The sequence below is a fragment of the Pinus tabuliformis genome, chromosome 4_1 (assembly GCF_031772625.1).
Source record: "Pinus tabuliformis cultivar Carrire ecotype Pingquan chromosome 4_1, CPIR1, whole genome shotgun sequence".
Lineage (NCBI taxonomy): Eukaryota > Viridiplantae > Streptophyta > Pinopsida > Pinales > Pinaceae > Pinus > Pinus tabuliformis.
This window is the reverse complement of record NC_142303.1, coordinates 731303994-731327882: the sequence shown is the minus strand read 5'-3', so window position 1 is coordinate 731327882 and position 23889 is coordinate 731303994. Positions and strand designations below refer to the sequence as shown.

Below are 23889 nucleotides of genomic sequence, written 5' to 3'. Positions count from 1 at the left end.
AAAGGGGACCTCCTGACGTGTCACATTTATACCGACCTTACCTTTAAAAGGTGCTATTTTGAACGAGCGGGGCACCTTTGCAACCTCCTACCGTGCCAGTGGTCGCTCCAATCGGCCAGCCACCTGTTGCAAAGCCATGACCCAAATGGGTGGGATCCTTTTGTTTTTATCTAGTTATTAATTATGAATGAATTGCATTTCACTAGGTGTTTTGTTTTTGGTTTTTTTTAATCTTTCATATGTTTAGAATAGGGTTAGAATAGAGTAGGGGTTAGTTGGAATTATAAAATTGAGTGGTTCATTCTATGCAATTTCAGTGTTTCATAGGTTTTTCTAGTGCTAAATACACATATGCATTTAAAACTCTTTTTCAACTAAAATATAGTTTATTAAATCCAAAATTTCCCAAAAATATGATAGTTAGAAATTTATCGAGACTCATTGGTATGTACCTTATTCCTAAATTGTTTGATGTTCTCAATTTTCTTGTCTGGTTTTCGAATGCCACAGGCCCTTCATTTAACCCCTTGGCTTCACTGATCTGTGCAACTCGGGGAAGGTCGTGGCTGCTTCCACTGGTACGTAGAACTCTCACGTGGAAGGGCAGAGAATGATCCTCTCATGCTGATTTCCACCCATATCTGACACAATCTTGAGAAGCCATCACAGAATTCCAAGCGATCCACCTGTCAGATTCACCACCGTGCTATTTCTTATGAAAGAGACCTGAATATAGCTCCAACACTGAAGATAGAAGCTATGTTTATGGCTCACATTTTGTGTGTATGCGTAATAGTAAAAGTATTGCATATTAAACAAAGTTTTGCTATATGCATTGAGAATGCAAGATCCATTTATGTTTAGGGAAGCCAAGTTGTATATCTGAGGATTACACAAGTGGCCTCTATATCAAATACCACAATTTTAAGAAAGTGAGAACTTAAAATATGTAGCCTTATATTTGCAATTTATATGTGCATATCATATCAGAGTTTATATGGGTTTGTGTATATTATTCTCGATATATGGGTATTACCAGGCCTCAAATGCTTGCGGCCATTTCTTATGAGATTCCTTAGCCTAGCTCGACAATAGAACATGGCTACTGAAATAGTGAAGTTACTTTATTGTGACTATTTATCCAGTGAAAGTATGGCTTGTAGTGGAGGATGTTGAGAATGTTGAAAACAAAAGAATCAAATTTATTAATAAATTTGAGCAGCTCACAGGTGTGGAACACCACCTGGAGACTGCCTCTGCATAACACGTTCTGCCATTACAGTCATTACATGAGAAATATATAATTTACACACAATTAAGGAAGTTGAAACAACACCCTAAAAATAAAGAACAAACTCCTAATATAAGGTTTGGTTTGAACCATCACTCCATTAAGACATTTCATCATTAATCTCAACACTCTCCCTTAATGGAGAAATGGATTCACACATGTAGCTAACACTTCCTTAAACAATTCAAACTTGATTCTACCGAGAGGTTTGGTAAAAATATCAGCAGCATTGTCACAACTATTACAATACTCAATATGGATTTCTTTTTAATGAACTTTCTCCCTCACAAAGTGAAATTGTGTATCGATATGCTTTGTGTTCTTATGAAATGCTTGATTATTTTCAAGTTTGATCAAGCTATGGATGTCGCATTTGATCACTGTTGCAACCTTCTATTCTTTTCCAGCATCAGGGAGAAGTCTCCTCAACCAAACTGCTTTACATGTTGTTGCACACACAGCTTGATATTCAGCTTCTGCAGAAGACAAGGATATTGTGTTCTGCTTTTTGCTACTCCATGTAATGACCCTGGATTCAATGCTAAATGCATAGCCGTTATGGATCCTCTGTCATTTGCATTTCCACCCCAATCGAAGTTTGAAAGACCTTAAAACACCTTTTGTTGCAACCCAATGGCTCTCAAGGGGCTTTGATATAAATTGTCTTAATGCATTGACTGCATAAGCCAAATCTGGCCTAGTTGTAGTCAAGTAGATTAGACTCCCAACTGTCTATACAAAGTCACATCTGCCTCCTTAGATCCATCATCATTATGAAGTTTTATATTCTGCTGTAAAGGTATTGCTGCATCTTTGCACTGATCCATTCTAAACTTTTCTAGTAAGCTTGTGACATAATTACTCTGTGACAGAAAAGTTTATCTAGAATACCTCAAGACTTCCAAACCCAAACTATAATGTAGCTCTCCAAGGTCTTTCATCTCAAATACTTGTGACATCTACTCCTTGATTTCTTTAATGAGATTATCATCATTCCCTGTAATGATTAGATCATCTACATATAAAGAAATCAAAACAATCATTCCCTGTTTATCAAACATGGTATATAGATTAGGTCCATTTTTGCTTCTTTTATAACCATGCTGCATGAAAAATGAATCAATTTTATCATACCGTGACCTAGGTGTCTGTTTTAGTCCATACAATGCTTGCTTCAGTCTGCAAACTAAATGTTCTTCACCCTTTTTGACAAACCCCTCAGGTTGCACTAAGTAGATTTTTTCTTTTAAGTCCCCATTTAAAAAATCAGATTTAACATCTAACTAGTGAATCATCCAATGGTGTTTGGTGGCTAAAGCAATTATCATTTTGATTGTGTTTAGTTTAGCTACAGGGGCAAATGTTTCATCATAATCTATACCTTCTTGCTGCGAATACCCCTTTGCAACCAGCCTAGCTTTATATTTATCTATGCTCCCGTTTGCTTTAAATTTAGGCTTATACAACCATTTTCATCCTATGGGTTATTTTCCTTCAAGTAATTCAACTAAATCCCAAGTTTTGTTTTTGAGAATTGACTCATATTCATATTCCATAGTAGGCCTCCATTCACTATATTGACTGACTTCTTTATAACTAGATGGTTCAACAACATTCATCATACTAGTTTTAAAAGCATTTTCCCTATATTTTATTGGCAATTGTACCTTCCTACCTGATCTCCTGGGTGGTGGGGTAGCTTCAAACTTTGTCTAATCATCCTTTTTTGGACTTGGCTTGACAACTACATCTTCTTCTTCCCCTTCTTGTTGTGGTTGTTGCTCATTGTTGTCACCTGATTCATCACTTCCTTCTTCCATCAACAAGGGCATGTGTCATTCTTCATTAGCACTCTCATGACTTCCATCATTAACCTTCTCAAGAAACACTACATCTCTACTCACAAAAAATTTATGAGTAGAGGGATTAAATAGTTTGTAAGCCTTAAATTTTGTACAATACCCAACAAAAAAACATTTGATGGCCTTTGAATCCAATTTCTTTCTATCTTCCTTTGGGACATGAGCAAAGCCTTTAGAGACAAAAACTATCAAATGTTTAACTACGGGCTTATAGCCAAATAAAGATTCAAAAGGAGTTTTGAAATATAAACTTCTTGTTGGACTCCTACTCTTTCGGTATACTGCAGTATTAATTGCTTAAGCACAAAAGCCATTAGAAATATTCTTACCTTTTAACATGCGAACACACTCCACAAGGGTTTTGTTATTCCTCTTCGCAATCCCGTTCTGTTGAGTTGTGTGGGGTACTATAAACTACTGTTGTATCCCATGATCATTGTAGTATTTGAGGACACAAGCTTTCTTGTACTCTCCCCCTTGATATGAGCAGAGAATCCTGATGCTTTTACCTATCTTCTTTTCAACCATACTTCTGAACTCCTTGAAGTATTCAAAAGTGTGGTTTTTCTTCCTGAGGAAATACACCCAAGTAAATCTAGTACAATTATCAATAAACAGTAATAAACAGTATGCACCACCTAATGACCTTGTCTACATAGGCCCGCGTAAGTCTATGTGTACCAGCTCGAGTATATCTCTCCTCCTTCTATCAACATTCACAGAAAATTCATCTCTGTGCATTTTTCCAAGTGCACATGCATCACAATCAATATGGACATGTTTTAAAACTGGGAGACCTTCGACCATACCTCTTTTACGTAATAGAAGTAGATCATTGAAGTTTATATGGGCAAACCTTTGATGCCATAAGTCCATTGTAGTCATGGTAGATGATGTCAATTCCTGATGTGGTTCACTTTTGACATTTAGCTTGTACAATCCTTTGACACGAACAACCGATGCAATAGCCTTCATACGATCCAATAAGTCTTTCATAATACAATATGATTTATAAAACTCTACCTTCAGATTTTGATCAGTTATCATAGAGACAAAGATTAGATTATTTTTTATCTCGGGTACATACATTTCATTATGAATATGTCTAACATTTCCATCAAGTAAAACAATAGGAATATTACCATAAGCTTTGATTTTGTACCCTCTATCATCGTCAAGATAGATGTTTGCTCCAATACGGGTCTCTTTGAAGTCTTCGAACCACTATCTTTTCCATGTCATGTGGATGTATGCACATGAGTCCACAAACAAGGTATCTCTTTCATCATCCTTAGTCGAAAACACAAAGTCAGATATGGACAATCTGAAGTTCTAACTTTGTTCCTCATTAGCAAAATGACCTGCATGTTGTTTATGTCTCTTCCAGCCTTCATTAAACTTCTTCTTCATGCAATATCTGGCTATATGGTTAGTTCCACCACAATAAAAACATTTGGTTGTAAAGTCATTTCTATTGAAAGACGTACCTTGAGGTGGAGGCATCTTTCTCTGTGGGGCTGCACTGCTCTTTTGTGCTGCATTTGGCTTTCCTTTGAAAGGCTTCTTCTCCGCCATTAAGGCCATATTTGAACTCTGAGGTTTATGAGTCAGCCGCATTTCCTCCTCTTGCATCAGGATCCCAGTGAATTCTTCAAACACGAGGGATTTTTCTCTTGCATTCAAGCTAGTGATGAACATTTGATACTTGTCAGTCATACCATTCATGGTAATCGTGACCAAATCTGTATGTGACACAACTTCACCGATGTCACCCAACTTGTTCTTGAGCTCCTTGATCCGTGAAATAAATGCTACAACTCTCTCATTCCCCTCCATCTTGATGGAGAGAATCTTTCTCTTCAAGAACAACAATTGATTGATGTTCTTAACCTCATAGAGATCCTCGAGCGTCTTCCTGATCTCCGGTGCAGTCTTGTAATCATGGATATAGGGAATAATGCAATCTTTGAACGACAATTTCAGGAGCATTCTAGCCTTAGTCTCTTGCTTGTCCTAGTCTTGGATTGTTTTTTTTTTTCCTCCTACAAGAACATTCGGCTTCACCTCGTCATTATTCACAATTTCCCATGCATTGTCCCTGAAGCAAGGTTTGCAGCTTAAATTTCCAACCAAAATAATTGGGTCCATCCAACTTGTTATTCTCATTGAGGTGTGCTTCTATTAACTGATTATTCATCTTGAATGAATAAAAAAACTTCAACCTCAGAACTTAAAAAAAAACAACTCCAGATATTTAAAAAATACAGCAAATGCCAGATCAAATCAACCCAGATCTCTCTTTAAAAAATTCCCCCCCCCACACCATTTTTTTGGAAAAAAGATATGTTGCCTCTCCTCCTTTAAAATTAAGAATGCTTCAAAGTCCTTTATGTAGAGATAACATCTCAAGCAGCAAGAGCTTCAATTTGTGTGGGCAACGCACAACACCAGAAGCTTCACGCACTTAATCTGCAATGGGCGACAAACAACTCGTTGCAGGTTCAATGCATTCAACTTGCCATAGTCATGATGTGGAGCCCTCTGCGCTTCGACTCTTCCACCAGTCAATCACTATTTGACCAATAGGGCAATGCTAGAGCAGCAATCACTCATAGAAATCACTGATCGGCTTAGGAGCTTGTAGGGTTGCCACCACCATGAATCCACTCCGGCTCCCCTAATCTTGGCTTGGTTGCACTTCCTCATCTCACTCGCAACCGCATTCTTGGCGAAATCTTGAAACACAAATTTTAGTCGTTGTATAAAATTCCGATCTTTTTGTTGGTATTTTGGGCTCAAATGGTCACTATCAGATCGAAGCTGAGACGCAGGTCCTGACTGATGTTGAATCATTGGAAAAAAATTCAGTTGAGTGAGTATTTCAGAATCTGAGGCCGGAAAACTACGTAGAAGACGCCGACAACAATAGCTATTAGCACAATGAGGAGGATGAGTAGAGGGATTGACTCATATTAAAAATAACAACCAGCAACGTCGGAGTCCCTCCGATGCATGCCACCACCACTTCACTGTCGACTTGTTCGTCATCCTTCCAGAATGCAGCAATAGATCTTCCCATGCAACAGATCAATCGACTTGTTTGTCATCCTTCCAAAACGTGGCAATAGATCTCACCACAGCAGCAGATCAATCAATTGTTTGCCATCCTTCTATCTCTTCACCGCAAACTCCACCTCGCAGGAAGACTTCATCGCAGACTCAAACTTCTCACACAATCGGTGCACTTTGAGAATGGCACACTGATGCTGTTTTGGAAAATAAACACTGGATCAGTGTGACTATAGCATTGGATCTCGCGCTGGTCGCTCTTAAAAACACACCGGCCTAATTTCAACCTCTCAACCTTCACTATAACTCCTCCACTCTCGGTTACAGGCAGTCCTCAGCCCTGTAGCTCTGGTACCATGTTAAAAACAGAAGAAACAAATTTATTAATAAACCTAAGCAGCGCACAGGTGTGAAACACCACATGGACACTGCCTCTGCAGAACATGCTTTGCCATTACAATCATTACATGAGAAATATATAATTTACATACAATTAGGGAAGTTGAAACAACACCCTAAAAATAAGGAACAAACCCCTAATCTAAAGTTCAATTGTAACAGTCACTCCATGAAGAAATTTTATCATTAATCTCAAGAGAGAAAATCTTTCGCAAGACTAAGCAGTAATTGCAGCTCTATTTAATCCAACCTCACAGAAGCAATAACATATATTTTACATGTTGAATCCGCGTGATTGGAGAATTGGGCAACCAAATATAAGTAATTAGTAACAGAATTGCAAATAGAAAATTTGCGGCATGCTTCCACCACTACTACATGTAGGGGGTTTTAAGACAATATTTGAGTCAATTGTCTTAACTTAAGACAAAAAGAAACTCAAATATTGTCTCTAAGCGGGTGTCTCAAAATATAATGTCTCAAAAATTTGTCTCTATAAAGACAATATAGAACACATATTATTATTGTCTCTATAAAGACAATTTGATTTGTCTCTCTAGAGACAATTTCATTTGTGTCTCTTTAGAGACAATTACATTTTTGTCTTTTTAGAGACAATTCCATAATTCAAACTATTGTCTCTCTAGAGACAATATAAAAAATTATTTAAAAAAAAATAAATGTCCATAATTCAAACTATTGTCTCTCTAGAGACAATATAAAAAATTATTTAAAAATAAATAAATGTCCATAATTCAAACTATTGTCTCTCTAGAGACAATATAAAAAATTATTTAAAAAAAAAAAATGTCCATAATTCAAACTATTGTCTCTCTAGAGACAATAAAAAAAATTATTTAAAAAAAATAAATCTGCTCAAACTATTGTCTCGGATTTTCTCCTGCCAATCTATCTGTGTATCCATCTCTATCTACCTATCCATCCATCCATCCATTCAACTATATGCATGTCTGGATATACATATGTAAGCCTGCAGATCTATGTTTTATAGTGTGTGCTCTCCTAAAATTTGGGATATGCATGCACATTGCATTTATAGGGTGTGCCTTGGGAAGTATGTATCATAACTGCCGTTTGAGGTAACCAGCCTATACGCCGTCTATGTTCCCCATGGTCACTCGTCAATCTATGATCTGGAACCGAGAAGACTTGGCATCTATAGTAATACTAGTCATTCTATCTAATGGGAATCATACTAACCAGGAGACTAATATGTTTGAATCGTAATAAGATAGCCACATATTACTCATATGCCACTAATACAGGGTGTTATGACCTATCAATAAGCCTAACCTGAATCCAAGTATTACGGTAATTACAACACATGTATTACCATGTTCATAAGCAGATAAGAGTACTTATAACAACAGACCCAACCTATCGCTATCTATCCCTATTCAATAAGCTTAAGTATAGCACTAACTATGGTTTAGCTAATAGATCCGTAATGATTGAGCTTTATATTCACACCTACTCCATATGTCCTAGTTGGAACCATTGTTCTCCATCTCATTTGCAAGGAGAAAAGATATATCGAACTGGTTAACATTAAATAACAAGGACTTGACAATTATTGTACAATAAATAAACCATGCTCATCCTGATTCAGGGACCAAATAAATTCCCTGGTCTATTAAATCAGAGAAGCATACACCAGAGAAAATTCAGGAAAACAAAAATATTTGATAATACAAGAATTACAAGCTACACAGGCAGCATCCTCAAAACTGCCAGCACAAAATATTCGATAATACAAAAAATTACAAGCTACACAGGCATCATCCTCAAAACTGCCAGCACTCAAGTTGCACCTCTACTTCAGTTAGGTCTTTCTGAGCTTTCTTCCTACGATAAAATATTGGGCAGTCACAATTGCAATAAGGATAGGACATCAATGTAAGTATAAAAGAGATATTGTAAAAAAAAAAAAAAAAAACATCCTATTAATTAAAAACAAATACATGATCACACAAATGTTACAAAATACATCCATAATGTAAATTAAAATCATGTTATGAAAATGTAATACTATGTAAAACTTGAAATATAGCATTCAAAAACCTTGTGCAAAGAACATCTTGGTGCAGAGAGCCTTGGCACCACTGAGATTGTGTCCATAGTTTACCAAAGAGCATTTCTAATTCCCTCACTGACATTGATAAAATATTAGTGTCATATGATAGAAAATCTAGGTGAGAACAATAGACACAAGGCCTACTTTAAATTCTCCAAATAAATAGTAATGGTATTAGAATACTAGCTTACCATTTGCAACTGTTTTCTGATACAATTCTGCTTCTCTTCCTTTGCAATGTGAACAAAGTGTCTGATCTTCTTTGCTGCAATGGCAACATGAAATCAGGTAACATCATGAATTTCAGTATGAAGCAACCTAACCGGACATTCTTATTATAAGAAAGCTAGACAGTTTCTTACAAGGAGAGCAGGCATGGGATCATGCAACCTCATAGATTTTTCCACATCAAAAAGATGAACCCTAATTGCTTTCTAAAGCACCAAACTGAAATAATAGTTACTCTCAATTGTGCACTACTATAAGCAAGGAAACCAAATGCAGGAAACCCTCTACTTGTATTAACTAAATACCTGATAGGTGTTTTACAACCAATACAACTGAGTTGTTTCTTGACAAATTTCATAATTCCACTATTTGAAGGAGTTGATATGGAAACTGCTCGTGTGTGACTACCATGAAGAAGCTCCTTGCTTGCATTCTTCAAAATGGGCTCAAATATTCTCAACAGTGGCTACAGAGCAAAAACAAGCACTAATCAAAAACACTTAGTTGGAAAGAATTACTATCTATCAAGATATATTTGAAACATAGGTGAAATTTTCAAAAAGAGCATAAACAACAAGTGATGATGCTTTGGTCTTTCACCTTGCTCAGTTGATTCTCCAGATAATATTGTGGATCAATAGGGATGTTATTCTCCAGTACGTAAATTGGATCCTCAGATTTCTCATATGCTTGAGCCCAAGTAAACACATTAGTCATTATATCCATAATCCCTCTGTAAATTATGCCTCCAAATAAAACATAACAAAATAATTAAAATAATCATTTTTTAGTGCAATATCGAGACTTATGCTAAGCACAGAAGGGGTTAATTATTACCTTGGCACCTTTTGCAGCCTTTATGATGACATATGGAACACGATCACCCACAGTTGGAGCAGTTGCAACATCCCTCTGTAAACCAGGGGCAACTTGGCTTTAAAACACAACAAAATAATTAAAATAACCATTTTTTAGTGCAATATCGAGACTTATGTTGAGCACAGAAGGGGTTAATTATTACCTTGGCACCTTTTGCAGCCTTTATGATGACATATGGAACACGATCACCCACAGTTGGAGCAGTTGCAGCATCCCTCTGTAAACCAGGGGCAACTTGGCTTTAAAACATGACATCAATTTAAAAAATCCAACAATGGACTCATTGTCAATAAAAATAAAAATATTACAAGAGTCTTTAGATGCACTACAGTAATAAAAATAGAGAGATAGGATTGAAATGGAACTAGAAGGCATTGCACCATTCATTATACTTGTTCTGAGAAGTTATTTCCAGTATTTACCTTCTGCATGCGCTCAGCTAGTTCCAAGTGTGCTGCCTTGACTGCATTGTCTTCTCCAGTCTTTGTCAGACCGTAACTCAACAAAGAGATTGTTAGCACAGTAAAACAACAATGCCCTTAAGAATATGCTGATAGCCTTGATAAAGGATATGACCTGCAAACATTTGTTTCTGCCGCAGCTAAACAGTAATCAATTTTTCTCAGCATGAGATTAAAAATGCAGATATATTATATATTGTCATGTTTTGATTCTCTTCAATTGTATAAGAGCCTCCCTTGACACTTCTTCCTCCCATTGCTAGCAGTAAATATTGACTGAATCCCTTCCAAGTACAGAATGTAGGGAGAAGAAACATGACAGACTTAAAAACGAAACTTCCATGGCCTGCCCCAACTAGGTATATAGTATATACTTCTAACACTTGAAACCAGGAATATGTAATAAGTGACTTGCTCGCAATGTAAATCTCCTCTTCCCCCTATCATATTTTATCCATTTCAAAAGTAACAAATGGTCAAACAAATTTGGTCATAAACATGCAGAAGGATTCATTGTTCTCACCTTAGTTATCACCAAAAGTGACAAATCCATTATGTTCATTAACAAGTCAGAAATAGTGTTCTTGACATACTGCACTACACCAGATATGTCACGATCAATGAGTATTTGTGAAGGCACTCTGTAACCAAGTTCTTCACCAGTAGGCAATTGTCCCTTTGCACTGTTTCAATGCCCGTTGATATGGAATATTTAAAAGATCAGGAATATTTAATAATTAAGAAGGTATCAAATAAATTATTTTTCTAAGAGCATTTTGAGCCTTCACAAACACTAAGGCCTGTCTTTGAAACAAAAAGATCAGGTTTGTCACCTTCAGTATCCATTTTGTCATAAGCATCTGGCTTTGTCCACAACAACCCAGCATATCTTTTCTTGCTGGTCAACAAGAATGGGTAGTATATTTTTTCAAATTCTATTTTAATAGGCTGCATAAAAGCATATGTTAAATAACACACTGATTAGATGTCAAATATGCACCAAACAGATGCAGATAAGCCACAGAAAAGCATAACTGATCATCTCATCCTGTGCATATTTACAAAGATCTCATGGAAGTGGAATGTCAAAAGAAGATTAGTTTTAAAAAGAAAGGTGATATTAAAACATTCATCCCTACAAAAACATCATTAACAACTCTAGAGGATTCACGGATATTTAAAATTCTTGACACTGTACCTTTGTAAATGTACCACTAATATAATCTGAGGCTTCCCTCCCTAGCGTCATGGCCTCTTCTATATTTAGTACACCAAACTGTATCATAACTGAATCTATATCTCCATATACAACCTAGATTCAAATATAAAAATATAATATCAAGATTTACAACAAAAATCTTGGTTAGGATCAGATCACCCATTTTGATTTCAAGAACTTGGATTATCACCAATACAACAAGTGTACTTCCTGTCATTACTGATCCAGTTCAAAGGTTACAAATGCCTTTAGTTGCTAAATAATAGCCTACCTCAGCATTGTATTGGTAACCACCAACTATTGTGAACCTTTCTTCAACTAGCTTCTTTGTATGCTCTATCATTTGACGGCCTGACAGGTGGAAAAAAATGAGATGATTAATGATATGAAATTTTAAAACAATACGTAAAATCGATATTGTCTGATGGAACAAAGAATGTGTCAAAAGATCAAACTGGACTTGTAATCAAAATATAATAAGAGGGCCTAAGCATATCATCTTAGTTGTACAAGTACACATGACTAATTAATGCAATTCAAGAACTCGATCTTATTTGTACAAGATTGTCAATTACAGTTCATACCCTTAACATTATGCCAGGAGGAAGAAAAGAATTACATGGATATAATTGATGCCCAAAAATAATCAATGTGAATGGCTGATACATGCATATATAGAATAAGAGAGGACTGCAAGCATCTCTATCTTGTAAGTAAAAGAAGCACCCATAACATTACAACTAGGAAAAACAAGGGGAGAATCAAGGTGTCCATGGATTTAATGTTTTTTTTCCATGGAAGAACTGTGAAATTACCATAGCTCGTCACACTCGACGAAATCTCCAAATAGGGCAATTGCCCAACAGTGGCACCAGTAAACCCATAAACTGAATTCGCACTTATCTGCAAGTGCACACAGTCAAAACTATTTTATGCGTTTCACCAACATACCTAGTTTTACTTTTATTCCATGTCCAAGCCATAATTAATACAGACTTGAAAAAGTTGAAATTACCTTCAAATCCAATTGTCGGCCATCCAAGATAGCCTCTTCAAAAGGATCTTTAGCCTCCTAAACAAGATTACAGGAAGTTAAAAATTGAGATGCTAAGTGGAAAAAATACAAGCATGTAACATGAACATAGGAAGCACTTACTTCACCACCTTTAGGTCTGCCTTGGCTCTTTTCCTGGCAGCCAGTAACTCTTCTAGGATCTCTGGTAATATGCCCTAGGAAATATGAAAAAGAGCATTCAATTTAGCATCAATGAAAATGGTCAGCATATGATGGTTAAAAAGTAAATAATGAAATAAGTATCAGCATAGTGTTTGACATGCAAAGACATTAAGGTCTTAGCATCCTACTTTACTTTTAATCCTTTCTAGTAGCATAGCTTCTGGTGCCTATGTTAGTGTTACAACGGTACAACTGTGCATTGTACAGCTGGGATGACTAGGACAGTGTATTGGGATCTCATCCACATAGCAATTTGACTGCTAAAGTCTACCATACATGTTAGGGAACCTATCTACTTTTTGTACATTGATGAATCAACCAAATCTGAATCTGAATCTACTGAAAACTTCAAAATATGTATCATAAAAGTAGCCTAGGGTTTATTGTCCATTATCCGAAACTTCTTCAGAATCTCAATTGCTTACTTACCCGTGTTCGAGGACCAGCTCACCTCAACTCAGCCAAACCTCCAAGACCAAGAAATAATACATGTCAACTTCACTTGCCAGTTTCTTATTGCACCATGGGATAGAGTTTTTTAAACTAACTGTTAGGACCAGGTAATCTACATACAACACAAATATAAGCATATCAAATTTATCATAATCAAACAAATAATAAAATTTAGGACCTGCAATGGTCTTAGTGATGCCCATAATCTGTAAGTACTCATAAATCCATGAGTACCAAGCACAAGAGGCTACTTTAGCCCAGAAAGGGACTTCTTCAACTTGCACACATGGGTATCCCATCCTAACAAAGATATTATATTTGAACCCAAGCTGAAACAAAACCATGAATCACTCTTCCTGCCACCTGCATCTCTGGCCCTGTCAAAATCCACTAAAGCATGCAACAGCTCAAAGCACTGTGCTAGTGTGCCCTTTAAGTACCTCGCATACCTTAGACCATGGAGCATATTTGCAGCAACCTCAGCTCAACCATATATTAGCAGCCAAGCTAGACAATAAATTGGTGTCTGAGCCCCCCTTGTTTGTGAGACAAGGGATCTCATGCACACAACAATTTGACTGCTAAATTCTACCAAATATGTTAGGGAACCTATATACTTTTTGTACGCTGACGAATCAACCAAATTTGAATCTTAATCTACTGATAAATTCAAAATATGTATCATAAAAGTAGCCTATGGTTTATTGTCCATTATCCGAAACTTCTTCAGAATCTCAATTGCTTACTTACCCCTATTCGAGGACCACCTCACCTCAACTCAGCCAAACCTCCAAGACCAAGAAATAACACATGAGGTGTATATCCTTCATGTCAACTTCACTTGCCAGTTTCTTCTTGCACCATGCGATAGAATTTTTTTAACTAACTAGAATTTTTTTAACTAACTTTTAGGACCAGGTCATCCACATACAACACAAATATAAGCATATCAAATTGATCATAATCAAACAAATAATACAAGTTAGGACCTGAAACAGTATTAGTGATGCCCTTAATATGTAAGTACTCATCAAAAAAACAAAGTATCTTCAAAATTTGTTTTGTTGCACACACAATTAGTTTATGTTTGGACCCTCACAACCTAGTGCGCTCCTTAGAAGCTAGAGCGATGCACGTTCAAGTTATTAAAATTTAACACATATCAATCCTTTTTGTCCTCTTTTTGGGAGGCGCTACATTAATTGTGGGTGTGGAATGCTCATCACATTGAACACCCTCCTCATTATTTATGTCTCCCATTCGCTGAAATTCAACAATCTGCCAAGGTTTAGGAATGACTATTGGATGATTTTGTGCAACAAGAAAATCATCATGTGCTTGTATCTCCTCCCCATGCTCACTCCCAGATGTTTCACCTGATTCCTATACACAACACACTTTAACTTGTTATAATAACATTAAAACCTCTAATTGATTTATTGCATTATTCATATAATATTATAAATAACTAACCTCGGATCCATAACCAATAATTATTTTTTCCCCTCGATTTATCATGTGTTGGCGAAGACCTTGGGAACCATGTAATACAACATATTTTAGGTCTTCCTCTGAAGCTTCCTTTTGAAATTGGTGAACCTACATTAACAAAGATAATCATATCTATAAGGTAAAATAACTAATAAGATACAATTAACTCAACGTGACCATGGTTACTTTGCCTAAAATAGAAAATATAATAGATGGAAATATCACTTACCATACCACCACGAATACTATTATATCCACCAGAGCCTAATTTGTGAGATCCAATTTTTGACACCCTAGCTTGGGTTGCTTTTCTTGTATCTCGTAGGCGTCTCTTAGCTCCTCCTTGTGCAGATGGCGTATAGTTTGGATTTCTAAGGACTTTCCTCTTAAACTTGGCATCTTTCATAAGTTCATCCGACATCACTTGGTCTCTGATCCAAGCTGGACGTGGATACATTAAGTTTTTTGTCAACTTTTTCCTTAAATTGGACCTCTTTGAGTGCATGTATTTACTTGCAATCTGAAAAATAAGTTCCTTATCAAATCCAGGATTACCAAATGCTATTACTACATCTTTAAATAGTTCCTCGTTTTTGGCATTGGCTTGTTTCCTCCAATCCATTTGGATGGTATTTCCAAATAATTCTTCTGCACGATGAAAAATAAAGTGATAAATTTCAGCCCTTTCTCATCCTTCAAGACATTTCCTTCTGAAGTGAGCAAGATTGTAACTTCTTGCATTCCTTTTGTGGTCACCGATGATATTTTTCTAGTCTTGGGGATTGAGGAAGGTTCCCTTATAGATACATTAGGCACTGTGTCACTTACTTCCTGCATTTACAATGAAATGGTGGAACTATTAAGAACCCAACCAAAATATGAAACTATTTTTCATATCTAAAATAATGATCCTAAACATAACAAATGAAATTATAAAAAAAAAAAAAAAAAATTACCTGTTGATCTGTTGCAGGAGCTACACTCTCCAACAATGACATTTCCCATAACTGAATTTGTTCAATTATTTCTTGTCTGATTTGAACATTTGCAGGAATATCTGGTAGGAGCCTTAACATTCTTGTTTGTGAGTCTATAAGACTCCTCAAAGAAACTTGTTCTGGTCCTGGTGGGAGAATGCTGACTAGACCCACATTTGATGTAGAGGGAATGTTATGGGGTTCTGGTCTAGGTGTAGATGGCATAACATGACCCTCTATACCAACAGATTGTGTAAAGGGCATGTTATGGGGTTCTGGTCTTGGTGTAGATGGCATAACATGACCCTCTATACCAACAGATTGTGTAAAGGGCATGTTATGGGGTTCTGGCCTAGGTGTAGATGGCATAACATGACCCTCTATACCAACATATTGTGTAAAGGGCATGTTATGGGGTTCTGGTCTAGGTGTAGATGGCATAAAATGACCCTCTATACCAACAGATTGTGTAAAGGGCATGTTATGGGGTTCTAGTCTAGGTGTAGATGGCATAACATGACCCTCTATACCAACAGATTATATACTTGTTGGAGTCACCCTAGAAACATCCTGCAAGGCACAAATATAAATAATAATATGGAATAACAGATGAATAATGTTGAAATATGTAACTAGGTTCGGTCTTCATAATGACATATCTAATCACAATTCTATGTAATTTATGTAAAAAAAGGAAAAATAAGATTATTTTTGTTATGACTGAGGCATGGGTTTCATGAACACATGAAGAAGCAAGTCCCATTATAGAATGACAATATCTCGGAAGACTCATTAAAAGAAGGTCATGAAGGTGTCAAATGATCAATGAAATGTAGTGTAAAGTTGCAAATAATCATGGCAACCAAAATACTAATTAGTACAGATAGGTGTCCATAAGGTATGTATAATAATTTTCTTTTAAAGGGTCCATCATAAGATGTAGTAGGGTTGAATTTATGGGTTTATATTTTAAGAAATACCCTAGTATTTAGAAACCTTAATCTTAAGGTATTTGTTCCCTATGATTTGATTTCTAGGGCATGGGATAAACTCTAGAATGACATAAAGGGAAAAGAGTATGATCTAATGTTTGAATTTAAGAAACCCTAAAAAGGCCTCTTGATTACATAAAAACCCTAAAAAAGTAACTTGACATCATGTTTAGGAATAACATATTGCTTGGGTTACTTGTTAAAATAGTATTGTATGTACAAGAAGAAAAAAACAGATGGGGTGATCCATTTGAAGGCATGATGTAGCTCTTCGTAACACCTCATAAATCATGGAGTCGTTGTGCAAAAAATTTATTAAATATATGCCCTAGATTTCTCAACAAATAACATAATCAAACTCACATAAATAAATCGTTGAATCTTACATCTTGCATAACATTAAATGTATATGGGGGCATTAACGATCCCTGCATGCCAACATTGGTTGTATTGAGGGGCATAAATGAATCCTGCATGCCAACAAAATGCATGCTTAGTAAAAACACAAATATTAATAAATATATAGTGAAATAAGTTAACTAAATGCACAAAAATATTGAACAAGTTTTACCACTATCATTACCTTAGATGTTTTATAAGGTGTTATAGGGGTTGGAATGACTTTAGCAATTGCCTGCATTCCACAAACATAAATTAGCATAATATAATAAGGAATATAAGATAATTGAAAATATAAAAGACAATATTCAAGCTTACCTCATGCATCATCATAGCGGTGTCTTGCCCTCGTGCATTTGTTAACATTTCCATGAAAGTAGTGAATATCATTGAACCCCCCATGGTAGCATCAATAACACCCATGGGTACATTCTTAAAAAAACACAAAATAACATAAAAATAAGAAAACCTTGATCAAAAAACCGATAAGAAAATAGAATCGGTAACACCAAATATGTGTTGAGTGCGCATTGAAGATCTGTCCAACACTTTGAGGCAAGCTTATCAGAGTGTTCTGACAAGAATTTAACTAGTCACAAACAAACTTTTGAAGTATCATTTTAAAGTTAATTTCTAAAAACAAATCCAACCTCTAACTAAATCAACAACATAAATAATACAAATACCAAAAGCAACATAAGCAACATAAATACCTGGTCTGCCATTTTGTATAGAATAATGTAATAGAAATCTACTAAGAAAAGTTAGTGGGCACTCGTTAGGATCATTACATAAATAAATGTTGAAATATATGACAACGTGTAAAACCATAAAATTATTCTAAAATATGTTGGTTTAAAATTCTATGCATGTAATACTAATTTCATTGAGGAGTTCTCTGGATTATATTACAAAGGGTAATGCACTATCTTAAATTGTTGTCGCATAATGCAAAGTAATCTCTGTAGAATATCTCCTTGCTGCCTATAAACATTACTTCACTATCTCATTGCAGCCACAATCAACTCCAAACCAGACCTTGCTTGCCTCAAAACCCCAGACCATACCTCAAGATGATTAGCTGCCACATAAAAACCTTAGGGGTGATTCGTTGCCACAAACAATCCGTGAAATCAACATTTGAAAAGCAATGCATATGAAGCGTATTAATCATGCATGGAAACTACTAATCGGAGTCCAAAGAATTATTATGGTAGATGAATTGATATGGTGTGTTGCCTTAGAAGAGCACCAATATGCAATAAAGAACCCTGAAATATGCTTGGAAAATGAAAAGACATAAAATAATGTAGAGCACTGGTGGCAGAGAGGGTATAAAAACTCATAATTATGTTTAACCCTCCAATATAGTTAACCACACATGGAATAAGTGAATTCAAATGAATGACAATGCAGTGAATGCCCATGAGCTCTGGTTTCATCAATTCACTAGTAAATGTTGGTGTGGGATTAAACCAAATAATGCCAATTTCATGCCTCATACTTCTCAAAGACCCAAGCTACAAATATCATGGCTTGGTATTATACCTATGCGCAGATTTATGCAGATTTGAGATGTTCAGAGGAGAATCAATCATATTTCCATAACACCCCTCTCGAACCTATTTCATGCTAACGAATTAGAGTCTAGTGCCAAACACATGATCACATATCCAAGCAAAAGATCATCCCAGTGCATCTCCTAGAATGGTGGATATCAAGTGACTCAAACTAATGAAGAGAAGCCACGATTTGACTCCAAGACTATTGAATATTGGATAAATTCACTTTTTCGTGTTGCAAACATTACTGGTTTCGAGCTGGAGGCGTGCAATACTGGGTGAAAACTCAACCTTCACTATCAGTGATAGTATTTTATGTTTGATAAATAGACATAGACGTTTGTTTCTCACTGTTATATTTATTTTCTTCTGAATAAATAGCAAGGAGCTGGAGATGGAGTTGCTAGATAAGGTGGTTAAATGTCTGTCGGAAATAGTGAAAAAGCCAGAGTTGCCCGTGGCCGACTATCCAACAGGCTTGAATTTTAAGCTTCAAGATTTTGAAGAGACAGTCCTATTGCAGCAACAACAAAGGGGGAAATCTCAGATATTGGGGATAGTGGGGTTAGGTGGTGCAGGAAAGACAACTTTTGCAAAACATTGAAAAAAGATGAGATTTTAACCGTGTTTTTCATGTGGCCCCATACCTTTTAAAATTGACAAATATATTTGGTGTAAACATGCTGAAACCTTTGCACTACTCTACTAGGAATGGAAAAGAGTATATATCAAGACTATTACATACAAAACAACTAGTACCAAAATGATAATGTTGATGTCACTAAGTTCTAAACATTGAAAATAGATACAATGAAAAGACAAGCACCTAACTCAATCAATATTTCCATACTATTGAAATATATGTCCCCCAAATCTAGACTAGATGACCTAAATTCACTACCCAGTGATAGATAGAGAAATAGGTACTTTGAGGCCAAATGTTTTAAGAAAAAACTAGATGATAACATGGGTAAAAGTATGGAGAATATTGTGAACCCATATGTTAGAAAAATGAGATAGGGAAACTTGTAGTAGAATTAGTGTTGGTAATCTTCCAGTATGAATGTCACTAATAAATTTAGCTCCGATTGTACTCAAATGTTTTATAAATATCCTCCATAATATTCCAAGGAATTTAATAAAAAATTTTGAGATCAGAACTAGTTTCAGAAATCAATTTCAAGAGACAAAATCCAATAGTCCTAAGAATAAAAAAGACAGTCCAATTCCTTCCTTGTATTTGGGGATTAACACTATCTTCAGGTTGAAATAAATTTACATTTTTCCAATTCCCAAGTGAAATTTCAGATCCATGTTAGAAAATTTGTAAACTCAGATACATCTAACCAGTATGATGTTTGCACCAAAAGAGCCTAGGTTCCTTCTACAACATTCATGGAAATGAGATGAGCCATCATCTCTTTCATGGCACATTAAATAAGGAAACCAACACAATCTCATGTAAATCAAGATCTATAATGCACCTAGACATAGGAAACTCAAGGATGAATATCTATCTTGAGTTCACACAAATGGTTGATGTACGCATTATTGTAACTTATCCAACCTAAATTTAAATAGATTTGGCTAATGTATATGTTAATTTATAGAAATGTACTTCAAAGAAAACCCAAGTGCCTAGAGAGGGGCTGATGACATAAAATTGAAAACCCAAATCATGGTTACAATACTTAAATATAATGCTATGTTGTTTAGTTTGAACATATAAAGGAACTTACAAGCATATCTTGCATGAGAAGTGTGGGAAGAGGTTTAAAAGAGGGAAATATGGCATCATTTAAAACAATTCTTTTCTCAGAAACCACTACGTGCAGATTGTTGCATCTTTGAAGCTCTCCTCCTTTCCATTGTCCAGAAAACTTCATAAACCATTTTTTCCATCTATACATAACCATCCTGAGAGACGACAATAAAGATGGGAATAGACCTTCCATGTACTACCAACTTCAATTCTGCCCATTTTGTGTTGAACTCATGGAAGACCGAGAGGCCACAAAATTTGTGCAACCTAACTTTTTAAAATGGGTTTATGAGCAAACTACAGAAAAACCCACAACAGATTGAGAATGAGTAGCTATGTAAGTATAAAGGTCCCCAAAATACAAGGTTCCCATTGATAAACAAAACGAAACATAAATACCCTTCGAGGGGCCAACAATAATGCAGAAAAGCCACCAAAAATTTAGATTGAGATAGTAAATTGGATTATAACAAATTTGTCTCATAATCCATGATTCAACTGTAGCAAATTATAAGTTTTTTCCATGGAAATAAATCGAGTACTGCTGGAAACACGAGAAATAACTTGTTGACTCAACAATAAGGTAAGATGAACAAAACACATCCAAAAACAACCAACTCCATCGAAACCTTTCGAGAGGACACATGGGATTCTGGGGGGTGCTGCTGGTCTATAGTAGCATATGTAGGAGGATCAGCCTCATGACATTTTTCTAACATTTCCCTGAAACATTTCATGACCTCCTCATACTTATTAGGTGGATCAAAGCCGTGGAATTTCTCTAACATTTACTTGAAAATCCTCATGATCTCTTTATACCTATTGAGCGTAAAGTGGGCCATCATTAAATGATTAAAAGTCAATGTACTCAGTGTCATCTCAACCTCGTAGATGGTTTTCAGCATATCGAACTAGGCTTCCATGTCCAACCTAACAATGAGTGCTCAAAACTATGTTATATGTAACGAGATTCCATATAACACCAGGTTATTTAATAAATTTACAAAGAGAAACAACATTATGCCCTAATAAACATTATTGCCCTAAGTTTACACTCAAATTCAGGACGAAAGGGTTAAATTTCTGTCGGAAATAGTGAAAAAGCCAGAGTTGCTCGTGGCCGACTATCCAATAGGCTTGAATTTTAAGCTTCAAGATTTTGAAGAGACAGTTCTGTTGCAGCAACAGCAAAGGGGGAAATCTCAGATATTGGGGATAGTAGGGTTAGGTGGCGTAGGAAAGACAACTTTTTCAAAACATTTCTTCAATATGAAGAAATCAGATTATCACAGATCCTGCTTTTTATTTGAAGTTAGAGATAGTGCAGCTAAAAACTCTTTAAATTCGTGGCAGAGAATACTTCTTAAGGCCAACATCTTTGCAAGGGAAATACATCAAATTGAACGGAAAATACCTATGGAAAATAAACCCTTTGTTGTCTTCCTTGAAACTTCTAGCTCAGCTTCAAGTTCCTTTGCAAAATAACAGTGAAAGCCCCAACATATAAAAACTAAAACAATTTAACGCCAAAAAGATTTTCGGCCTCTACACCAAACAAGTTTCGGTGGTTTCAGCAGTCTTGTTTCCATTTTAAGATGGCCTAGCTCACTGTTTCCTGCTATTTCCCTCGTATGTCTCCCACTTTTCATAAGAATGAGGGTCTTAATATCTATCTCTCGCCACCCACGAATGAATAAATGAGTATGTACTCTGTGGTCGTTGGGCCTCGTGCCCTTAATGCCCATCACAAAAACCCTAGTCTTGTGGCTTTAATAGATCAATAACTTAACACAAGCGCATTCGTGGCAACAAGACTGCAATTTCATAACCAAAACCAAAAGTCTGAAAACAAGGAATTATTCCTTTGAGTTCGACCCAGTCCCTCTGAGTTATTATAACAAAACCCTCAGCCTTAGTCCAGAGAAACCTTTTAAAAATACATTACAGGGATAGTATTCCATCCAGTTCATAGATGAAGGATGTTAACTAATATCCCTAGCCTAGTTCGACAAACAAACACATACCTAGTAGTGGGCGCCAAGAAACTGGTAGACCCAACCACAATTCGGCATGACTCCGAAGACCCACACCATAGCCAACCAGGGCTGCACATTCAAGTAGAAAAAAAGATGAGTATGTGATGACAAAACAAGAGAAAAGCTATAAAACTCAAAAACTATTTAAGTTTAACACCTAAAACGAATATGCGCTTACCTGAAGAGACTATCCAAGCTGGAAACCCTTTCTGAAAACAGAGACTGTGTCTCAGCGCACATCGTGTTGTACCACTGAAAAGAACCAATTTCGAAGGCAACCAGAAGTGGGCAACTTGATCAAAGGCAAACTGTGGTGAGGTAAAGCAGCGGGTAGAGAACCATAACAGAGAAAGATAGAAGTGAACCATTTGAGGACTCGACAGACTAACACTCCCAGCTCGAAAACCCTGGGAGATCACCTCAAGACACACAATGTACCAGGATCTAACACCACGACCATTGCATTTGGAAGAGGCATCTGCACCATAGAACCGATCCATATTCCCATGGAATGATTCCAACTGGAGGCTCCTTGCAGGCAGTCGAACCATGCATAACCCTAGGCATACGACAACCAGGGTACCAACTGGAGGCTCCTTGGCAGTCGAACCATGCATAACCCAGGGCTCTTAATACTTAATATATTTTAATTTAAATCTTTTATGTTAAATTTATTAATAACAAACATATATTTAACTTAATTTAATTTCTTATAGGTTTAAGAATGTTAAATTCCATAAGAATTTTAAAATGTTATGTTATTTTACATAGGTTAAGGTTCTGTTTGAAGTTTCTTTTTTGAATTGACTTATTATTGATCTACTAATTGTTGTACTATAGGTAACGTATCTATTTTATAGTAAGTAATCATTGTACTATAGGTAGTGTCTAGTAATTTTTTAAGGAGCATTCATCAAAAAAAAGAAATCTAATGAACCATAATAAATATCATATTTATTGAAGGGATTTTATCATCATAAATTACCAAAATGTAATTTGAGTGACTAATAAAATTCTACTATTACAAATAGATAAAAAAAAATCATTCCACATTCATAAACACTTCAAGGTGGAATGTGCTATTCTTTAGTAATTACACCTTATTATCTTGACATCTTTACTTATGTAATGACTATCAATCCTTCACTCTTTATTTGATTATTGTGATTTATTGTAATTGTTTTGCATGTAGGTAAATTATTTAAATAGACATGCCTCCAAAAAGGAAGGGTCAATCAACTAATTTTTTTTTCATGTATATTTTAAAACATCAAAGACTTATAATGTTAAAGATATTCCATGTATACCTCATTTGAATGATGATGCTAATGAATATACGAATGAAGAGTATTTTGTTGATATAGAAATTCTTGGCAATAAAAAGGAAGGACACGATGGTGGATCTAGTAGTTCGAGGAGTTTTCCCATATAAATGAGCGAGCCAAGAGAACCCAAGAGGTAAAACGGAACTAATTGA

The 23889-nt window shown here is 35.8% G+C and overlaps 1 pseudogene; it reads right to left on the bottom strand.

Annotated features, from left to right (window-relative positions):
- Window positions 1-8426: 8426 nt before the first annotated feature.
- Window positions 8427-23029, bottom strand: LOC149178216 (DNA polymerase delta catalytic subunit-like; annotated as a pseudogene).
- Between the last annotated feature and the right edge of the window lie 860 nt (window positions 23030-23889).